Source organism: Centroberyx gerrardi, chromosome 12, assembly GCF_048128805.1.
Source record: "Centroberyx gerrardi isolate f3 chromosome 12, fCenGer3.hap1.cur.20231027, whole genome shotgun sequence".
In the NCBI taxonomy this organism is placed as follows: domain Eukaryota; kingdom Metazoa; phylum Chordata; class Actinopteri; order Beryciformes; family Berycidae; genus Centroberyx; species Centroberyx gerrardi.
The window spans coordinates 2137606-2148277 of NC_136008.1; the positions used below are offsets into that span (position 1 = coordinate 2137606).

The 10672-nt window shown below is 42.9% G+C and overlaps 1 pseudogene; it reads left to right on the plus strand.

Moving 5' to 3' along the window:
• Positions 1–2487: 2487 nt before the first annotated feature.
• Positions 2488–4552, plus strand: LOC139918705 (uncharacterized; annotated as a pseudogene).
• The last annotated feature ends 6120 nt before the right edge of the window (positions 4553–10672 follow it).

A 10672-nucleotide genomic window follows, 5' to 3' on the forward strand; every position in this document is an offset into this window, starting at 1 on the left:
GGTCTTCAAATTCATTAACATTAAATATCTTCTTAACTAAACTACATTTGTTTGAAACATCATAAATCACATTATTCTTACTTTTTTTTTTTTAAATTAAAATAACCTAACCTAACCTGTCTTGTTTTTTTGCATTGCATGGGCCATACCATGTTACAATGTCTGTTTCTGAAGTAACTCTGTAACTTTAACTCTCAGCACTTTTTAAATGAGCTATTTTTTTTGTTTGTCAGAAGGTCCATGTCCTGATTTATCTAAAAGCCTGTAGGATTTTCATTCAGGTCCTTGTTTTACTGCCACATATTAAACATTGTGTGGTAGTAGCCTTTACAGACCAGGGGCCTCGTTTATAAAACATTGCATGCGCACAAAACCGTCCTGAAAAGTGCGGGCGGTACTTTTCACGCAGATTTTCGGATTTATAAAAACAAACTTGGCGTGAAAATGGAGCACTGCTATGGAAACTTTGACCCATACGTGTGCACATTTTGGAGACAATGGGAAACGGCAACTTAGATGATGAAGTAGTGAAATAAAGCAAAAAATGGCATTTACACTCATTTTCAGGCATATTCCACATCAGCTTATAAAGCCTTCTAATAATAATATTCAGTGTCAGAAGAACGTCTAGGCTGCAACTTAGTAGTGTCTTTGTTGCTTTAGTTTGAAAGCCGATCATTTGTCAAAAACATAAAATATTTCATTACAGACTGATATGGTGTGAGTGAAGTGCATTACAGTCTTTTAGCAGAACCCCAGTTGCAGATGCTGACCTTGACACTGACGCTGCGCAGTAATGCGCTTCTTGGCATCAACCTTTATATCGGACCATTTCTTGTTTCGTTTTTTTTTTTTAATAAAGGGTCCGGCTCTCGAAGCTGGCAGCATTAACTGCTGCTGTGACATGTTTCCAATCAATTTTTGGGTTGGTGATGCCCGAACTGAGGCGCCCGGGAAAGTCTTGCTCCGACTTTGCCATTTTCTAGCACAGAGAATGGACTGACAAGCATTCAGGGGGTTTAATTAACCATCTATGGTTAATTGTGGGAGTGTAGAGGCTTGTGCATGTGTGCAACATTTCAAGTTGATTGTGATTGTGATTGTGACGTACGTACTTTTCCTCTTTTGTGCGCACATAACCTTTTAGTGCGGAATCTACGCACAGTTTTATAAATGAGGCCCCAGCTGACACTAGTTTTCACTGCAGTTGCATTGGAAGATTGATTTTTGCATTTCATATTTCTCTAATTCAAATTGCTTGTAGAAGTGCTTGGCTAACTTACAGAAGATTCATTTCAAGTCCACTGGTTTCCTTATAAGATAAGTCATGTAATTTATTATTTAATAAACAAAAGGTCCTACTGGAGATTCCTTGCATGTCACTATATAAAAGTCCAGACTGATTTGATTTTGACAAAACATTGGGGAATGATGTGTCATTGCTCTATTTCAGCATTTTCAAAATTACACTGATTGGCCAAACGGGTTGTGAGAGGAATGTTTTCTTGTTTCCCCAGTAATTTTATTTCTACTTAAACCTGAGTAAGATCATTTGGTACTCTTACCATCCATACTTAAGTCTTCAAATTAATTTAAGAAATATCCTCTTAACTAAACTACAATATTTGAAACATATCATTAATCACATTATTCTTATCCCTTTTTTGAGTAATTGATATGGGAACTTTAATGCAGATAATTATTAGCTGACTCAGTACTAGAATTGACTTTACTGTTCTCACCCTTTATCAGTAGGAAACTCTCCTCTGAAGTTTTCAGGAACTTCCATGGAGCGGTTACTCTTCATGGACACTTCACTGGGAGGAGGAGATGTTGGTTTCTGTTGGATCCTGTTGCCCAGAAAATAACATAACACATTTCATCCAAGATTTTGGAAGGCCTTGAAAAATCTGTTAATTTACTTCTTACAACACACTTTTACATCGCATCTTGGTTTTAATATGCTCTAAGTAATCTTGTATCCTCCATGTTTGTTCACATTTATGATATTTCTCATACCTGTCAAATTTCTCAAAATGTTTATGTTGTAATGTGTCTATTAATGTTTATCATGTGTATGGTCTGTAAGTCTTGTGATGTGAGTCAGTTGTGTTGTAAAGTCTTTGTAATGAGAACCCCAGCATCCTGGCCAGACAGATTCAAGGCAACGGACAAGTGACTACATGTACAGAGTGTTTGTGTGGTAATATCTGCAAGAATGCAAGAGGTCTAAAGATCCATCAGTCAAGGATGAAATGCAAGGGGCGACGCAATGCACAGGTCTAGTACCTGGCGAGACAGAGGAGGAGCCAGGCCAGGAGGCACCCCTCAGAGCCCAGAGCCTCCATGTGATGCAGGCCATCTGAGAGAAGACGGATCAAGTGGCCTCAGGCTTGCAAGGCAGCTGTAGGGCAGCAGTTTGACGATGACACAGACATGGTTCTTGAAGCAACAGCAAAAGGTGATGTAGAGAGGAGGTTGCAGACTATGACTACCATCATAGTGAGCATGGCTGCTGAGAGATTTGGTGCTGAGGAGGAGAGGAATGTCAAGGAGCCTTTCACCAAGAACCAGAAAGCAGCCAAGATCCACAAGATCAGGGCGGAACTCAACGTCTTGAAGAAACAACACGAGGCAAGTAAGGAACAATGTGCACCCCTGACCGAGCACCGCAACATACTCAGAAAGAGGCTTCTAACACTGCGCAGAGCTGAGCAACACAGGAGGTGGTGGAGGGAGAGGACTAGGTAGTGAGCAGCCTTCATTACAAACCCATTTGGGTTCACCTGGCAGCTTCTTGGTCAGAAGCACAGTGGCCACCTAGCCTGCTCAAAGGAGGAAATCAACCAACACCTTCACAGCACTTTCAGTGATCCCCACCAGGGATCAAGAACTCAGGTAGTGCAATACCACCAGAGCCAACTAGTGCATTTGACTTGAGGGAGCTACTCCTGAAGGAAGTGCAGGATGTTGTGAGGACAGCAAGGTCCAGTTCTGCACCAGGACCAAGCGGAATCCCCTACAAGGTATATAAGCACTGCCCCAAGATGTGGCTGAGGGTCATTTGGAGTAGAGACAGAGTAGCGCAGCAGTGGACTCCAAGAAAATCAGCCAGTTCAGGATTATTTCCTTGCTCTGTGTTGAAGGGAAGATTTTCTTTAGTATTGTAGCCAAGTGGCTGGCTGAATTCCTCCTAAGAAACACTTCCATGCAGAAAGGTGCCATCCCAGGGGTACCAGGCTGTTTGACGCACACAGGTATGGTCACACAACTCTTCAGAGAAGCCATGGAGAATAGGGGAGATCTTGTGGTGTTGTGTGGTTAGACCTTGCCAACGGTTATGGCTTGATGGCCAATAAGCTGGTGCTGAAAACACTGGTGAGGTTATCATGTTCCAACCAAAGTAAGAGACCTCATCCTGGATTATTACAGTGATTTCAGCCTGAGAGTCTCATTGGGGTCAGTTACAGCAGAGTGACACAGACTTGAAGTAGGAATCATCATCGGCTGCACCATCTCAGTGATTCTGTTCACTTTGGCGATGAACATGTTGGCGAAATTTGCTGAACCAGTGCAGAGTGCAGAGACTCCAGGTCCAAGGTTGGGACTGCCAACTGCCTATTCATGCCTTCATGGACTTGACAGTCACCATTGAGTCGGTACCTGGAGGCAGATGGATCCTGCAGGGGCTTGAGAGGCTGATAGGGTGGGCCAGGGTGTCATTCAAGCGAAAGCAAGGTCCCTTGTGTTGAAGGAGAGAGTCGTGGACAAGTTCACCATCTCAGGCAAGCCAATACCTTCATTCCCTGAGAAGCCTGTGAAAAGCCTGGGGAAAATTTTTGACAGCAGCTTGAGAGATGCAGCATCGATCCAGACCACCTGCCAGGAGCTGGAGGGCTTGTTGAGAGTTGACAAGTCAGGTCGGCTGGGAAAATGTAAGGTGTGAATGTACCAACATGGCATACTGCATAGGATCCTATGACCTCTGCTCCTCTATGAGGTTCCCATTTCCACTGTTGTAAACCTGGAGAAGAAGGCCAGCAACTGTCTGAGGAGATAGCTGGGCCTGCCAAGGTATTTGAGCAGCATTGCCCTCTATGGAAACACCTGCAAACTGAGACTCCTGAACGGTGGCAACTGGTCCAGGTTAGATCATCCATTGAGGACCAGAAATCCAGCAGAGCAGACTCTCAAGCACATCTTGAGTTGCTGCCCAAAGGCTCTGGGAGAAGGTCCATACCATTGGCGGCACGACCAAGTGCTCAAGACCATTGCAGAGGCCGTCTGCAGTGCCATCAACATGAGCAAGAAATCTAAGCCCATGAAGCAGACCATCAGCTTCATCAGAGCCGGCGAGAAGTCAAGTTCAACATCAAACGCAGCTGCTGGGCTTCTCAACACCACTCAGGACTGGCAGCTGGTGGTGGACTTGGGCAGGCAACTCAGGTTCCCTCAGCATGCAGCCATAACCACCCTTAGACCCGACGTTCCACAGTCAACAAAGTGCATCGCCATGCTGGAGGAAGAAGGCCAGGTACAATGGCCTGGTTAGCGCCTGTCACAGACAAGGCTGGAAGGCTGCATTCCTGTGCACATAGTATGCAGACACACACACACACACACACACACACACACACACACACACACACACACACACACACACACCATCCACTCACCTAGCTTCCTTCCCAGTATCAGGTCCATCTGGATAGCTTCTTTTCCTGTAGGAGTTTTTACGTTGGTGGAGACTCATTTCTACTGCGGTGTGTTTCTACAGAGGATAGCAGTGAAGTCGAGAGTCCCACCAGGCCTTCTTCAGGGTGCAGAGAACAATGAAACATACAGGAGGCTACAAACACAGGCGTAGGCTATATGCAGTGTTAATTTCGTTGACTAAATAAAAAATAATTTATGATGACAAAAACTATGACAAAATGTATTGACTCTTCCGTCAACAAATAAAAATGAGACGAAAATGTTAGGGAGAGACGAGTTGGGAAGAGATTCTCTCTCCCCACCCCCCCCACCCCCCTCTCTCTCTCTCTCTCTCTCTCTCTCTCTCTCTCTCTCTCTCTCTCTCTCTCTCGCTCGAAGACGCCGACTGAATTCCTAAAAAGAAGAATTAAGATTTATTAACGTTATTCGGAATACAGCTGGTGTTTCCGAGATTAGCAGATTAGCTGTATATAGCTGCTAGTCAGTATCCACTGAGTGGACTGATAACCTTAATATTAGGATACCTTTTTAACTGTTTGCTCCCTCATTCCAGATTAATATTGAAAAATATTTTCAAAGAAGGAAAAGGACTCATCCTGAGGAGGAGCAGGACAGTCTGGACCAGAGGAGCTGAGCAGTAAAACAGAGTAGATAATAATGTTACAGGCTGTAATGTAACGATGTAAAGATACAGGAGAGACTGACAGCACAGAGATGCAGCAGGGCAGAGGGGCAGAAAACAGATTTCTCTGTAAAAGGTCTCATTTCTTTTCTTCACCTTGTAGACAAAAGCAACAACAAACAGAACAGTGTAGCACTGTATATATTTTTAAGTTATGTTATGTTATGTTAAGTACTTGAAAGGGAGCACTTTAGATATATACAGGTTAGTTATTTGTTTGACAAATGGAACTATTTAAAATGGAGTACATTAGATAATTTTTCAGTCATCCAGGTATGGGATCCTTTATTGATAATCGCCTATTGACAATATAAGAGAATACAAGAATAAAAAGACCTGATGAACTAGCATAAACTGTTCAGAAATGTCTTTTCCACAGCCAGCGTTTGGGAGAAAGAGAAGAACAGTCATATGGAGAAATGTAGAGCAATCTGTGTATATATACAGAAAATTAATTGGAAATTCAAGAGAAACGTTTAAATAATTACACTTGAACTAAACCTGTTAGTTTTCATCAACTGAATCTACTGTAGATTTAGTCGACTAAAATCTTATAATATTTTGTCAACTAAAACTAGACTAAAACTAAAACAATTCAGATGACTAAAATACGACTAAAACTAAATCAAAATTTGCTGTCAAAATTAACACTGGCTATATGAGACTGACTGCTTCTCCCATCAGCCTTCAACTGCCTTGTCTGCCTGTCTAAACTATCGGCTCCCACTGAATGCCCCCCCCCCAAAAACACACACACACACACACACACACACACGCACACACAACAATATAATACAAGAAACATAGGCCTATAGAACTTCACTCCCAAACCCCCCTTCAAAAAAAAAAGAAAAAAAAAGAGGGAAATACAATATGCAAACCCAAATATCATATACACATATAAATGTAAGATTATAAACCGTCTTTAACGTGTAAACTTCAGCACAGGGACTGAGTCTGACCTAACAGATACTATTTTTGCTATACATTGCTCGTCAAAAGTCTGGGGACACCTAACTTTTGAAAATGTTTAATAAATCAGCATGTTTTCTTTGTCTGTTTGCAATAACTTAACCCCATTAAAGACTAACTATTATACTAACTAGGCTATACGTTCATCAAAAAAACCTCCTTAGCAGCTGAACTGCTGCTTGGAGACAGACTGTGATGAAGAGCTGTAAGAAATAGGCGGTCCCCAGGAGTACCTGCGGACCTGGTCTTCATGAATGTATTGGAGTTTGCTGACCACAATTTGATTTAATAATTTTCTGGCATTTTAAAGAGCAGTGGGTATAGAATTGAATGGTCATTTTGGACGATTTTGCCATCCCATAATTCCAAATTGCTGCAGTAAAAAAACATTAAAGTATTGACAGGAGTACCTGGGGACCTGGTCTTCATGAATGTATTGGGATTTGCTGAAAACAATTTGATTTAATTATTTTATGGCATTTAAACAAGTGGTATGCATTGAATACACTTTGCCTAATGCTAGAGTTTGCCATCCCATAATTCCATATCCGTAACTTGCGATAGGCTATAAATGCGCACTCGAAAGTGCAGATAGCATGACCAAGCCTTTTCCCAGTGCAGATGGCGTGACCGCAGTGTGTCCATATACACTCACCGAGCACTTTATTAGGAACACCTGTACACCTGCTTATTCATGCAATTATCCTATCAGCCAATCATGTGGCAGCAGTGCAATGCATAAGATCATGCAGATACAGGTCAGCAGCTTCAGTTCACGTTCACGTCAAACATCAGAATGGGGAAAAAATGTGATCTCAGTGACTTTGACCGCGGCGTGGCTGTTGTCCAGTGAGCGGCGGTTCTGCGGACGGAAACTGGTCAGACTGGTTGGAGCTGACACAAAGGCTTCAGTAACTCAGATAACCTGATAACAACTGTGGTGAGCAGAAAAGCATCTCAGAATGCAACACACATCGAACCTTGAGGCAGATGTCACTTTGGTACAGGCCCGGCGCCAGGATGAAGTGACTGAGGGGGCAGTTAAAAATAGCGAGGGGGCAAATCTTTTTATATAGTAAAACAGCAGGTTATCATCCTGCTATGCCTATTTCTATGTCTATTTCTCTATTTTTTTCATCCTGCGGGTGGCAGTATAGTGGCGTTTTGACTAGATGCGAACAATTCCCTACCTTACCTTTTCCATGTGTTTGTGCGTCATGGCCATAATATGAAATAGGCCTAGGAATATTTGGGGCAGATTGCCAGGTCACCACCTAAAATTGGTCTGGTGGTAGGTTTAATGAATTTCATTGATTTAACCATGCAATAGCCTCTGAAAGGCTAAATAACAACAACACAAGAAAGACTACTGTTTCAAAATCAAATAATACATTTATTTCACAGCAGTGGTGAAGCCAGTATTAAACCTGAGTGTCCTCGCACAATTTAGGGAATCGGAGCACTCGGAACGTAGGTCTACGCAAAATAATAGAATTTATGAACGATTAGATGATTGCTAAAATCAACAAAATAATAGCCAACAGCGTCAGGGTCATTAAGTAAAAAAAAAAAAAAAAAAAGATCAGATCGTTTTGTCTGTCTTTCTGCTCGTGCCATGCAGCTCGCTCTCTCTCTCTCTCTCTCTCTCGCTCACTCTCTCTCTCTCTCTCATTGACCGAAACTTCACTTCCCTGTCGTTTCCATACAATGGAAAAAATAGAATTAGGGCCGAAGGTTCTATTTACAACCACGAAATGCAGGCTGAACCGAAGTGATGTGTTCTATCTCTCCTCCGCTCCATTCAGTACCGGGGACAGCGCCGCGCGGCCCTAGGCAAATTCTGAAGTAACAGCGCTATGTTTCTATAGGGCATATAAACGCTTAAACTTGCCCCCTCGTGCCGCCGGGCCCGCTTTGGTAGCCGGTTGACACAGAGCTGAAAGCTGATACGTACCCAGGATTAGGTATGGTGTTCCTAATAAAGTGCTTGGTGAGTGTAGGTGTGATCCTGTTTTGGGCGTGCCATTCATCTCCCGTTTGTAGCAGAGCGGGTGCGCAGTTATCCGAGATGATTTAATGTGGGATTGACTAATGAAATCCTAATCCACGTTCGTGAAACGGATAAAGCCTGAGCTCAGTTCATTAGATAATTCGGGTCCAATTACCTTGGATTGCTGACACGAACGTGAAACTGCCGCATTGCTTTTCCGACCAGGTGACAACGTTCGCCCAAGCACGTCTTCAGCTGCTGACGGATGCCGACCATTCCCCCAGTTGGCCCGACCGGTCAGTGTTATCTGTGAAGCTTTCTGTGGTTCTTGAACCCTTTTCTGTTACACGAGTAAATCATATTGGTTTGAAGTAGGTCTATTTGCAATAAAGTATAAAATCTCACCTTTTTGTGGCTTGCCCTGGTTGTTTTCATATGGATGTATTAAAAATGGCTGGCACTCTTCTTCTACGCCTCTTGTGCGGCGAGCCGCTACTCCCAACGTTTTACCACAACTCACAACGAAAATAATATTCACCTCAGACGTCCCGTCCAGTGTCCAGAAAACCACCCTGACACTTTCACTTGTTCTTGTTCTGAGTCAGCGTCAACTTGATACTCGGTTCTGAGAGGTTGCCCCCTGTGGTGTGAAGGGAGGTGGGACGGCGCAGCAAATGCCAAAGTAGGCATTACTAGTATTATGTTACATCACAAGGCCACTTGGTAGGAAAATAACAGGTGATTGCAATAAATGAACAGGTGAATTAATTAATTAATTAATTAATTAATTAATAAAATACATTTTGACCCAATTTAAAATTGTAATTCAGTAAAGTGCATTTTCATGCACTGACACCTTCTGGCAATAATAAAATTCAATTTGGCATTATATATATTTTTTCTTCCAGTTAAATTTACTGCATTTATATCAGTTTACACTCTTTCATTTTAAAAATCAATGAGGTCAACATCTAAAATTCTGTAGGAGGGACACACACCATCCACCTCAACAGAGTTAATCAACTCATGCCCAAAAGTAGATGCTTTTTATACAATAATGTTTATCTACCGTTCTTTTTATTATTTTTTTTTTTTCACTTTTATTTATTCAGGGGAGTTTCACTGAGAGCAATGCTCTCTTTTTCAGGAACACCCTGATCACATTCACACACACACATTCACACCTGGAAGCTGACCAGTACAACCACAGTCTGATCTGCTCAGCTCCTCTGGCCCAGACTGTCCTGCTCCTCCTCAGGATGAGTCCTTTTTCTTCTTTGAAAATATTTTTCAATATTAATCAAGCCTGACTGCGCTCTGATCCAATGGCATTGGGGGGGCACCGGGGGGGGGGGGGGCAATCATATTGTAGCAACCCTGTTCAAATATGTGATGTGATTATGTTATGGCCAGTTATGGGAGATGTTTATTAGCGAGTTTGTACCTCTCACCTGCTGTCTGCCAATCACCTGCGTTAGGGTGGTGAGTGTTCCCGTTGTTGGTTAGAGGCAGGGGGAGGCGGGTCAAGGAAGTAGGTTATTAAGACTTGTTGTTGCTGTTCCATCTCTCTGCCCTGTGCTAAGAAAGCTAGGTTGTCTGGGAGAGTTTTTGTACGGCGTGGTTGCGGCCGACAGTAACCAAAGTTTAGCCAAATAAATGCACTGAATTGCAAGATAATCATTGTCATTAATATTTCTTGTTCGGCTGGAGTGAAATATGACGCTCTGCTCTGCTTGTCGTCCTCTGAATCCATGATAAATCCTATTTTCAGTCCTCGATTGAGGATGGCTTTATAAGTTCACCGTGAACACACATAATTCAGTCTCAACCTATCCGGAGTTGATCAAGCCCAATAGGCTCTTTTCACGCCGTCATGGTAACAGCTTCCATATTGAGAAACCGGTGCATTACAACTCCCTGTGGCAAATTTATTTTTGCGAAGAGATAACTTTAGGTGAAGAACTTGTAGCCTTTCTGTAGTTTAGATACAGGAGTCAACAGAAATAGTCTTTGTACTTCACCAATGTTAATGTTGTGCTGGTTGTGGAGCAATTTAGTGAAAACCAAAGCTGGCAACAGAAAGTTGTAATGCACCTGTTTCTCAGTGTGAAAGCTGTTACCATGATGAAAGCAAAGACTATCAGCTTAGACTCTAAATCTACGCTAGCCTACTTTATCCAGTGAGTCCAGTTTGAGCTGCTGAGCGACCCCCTGCAGGGCGGGACGGACCATGCAGCTGCCCAGACTGAGGTCCTCTCTGTCGGACTCCTCCACCCAGAGCCTCTTGCCGCCGCCCAGCAGCAGCCCGTACA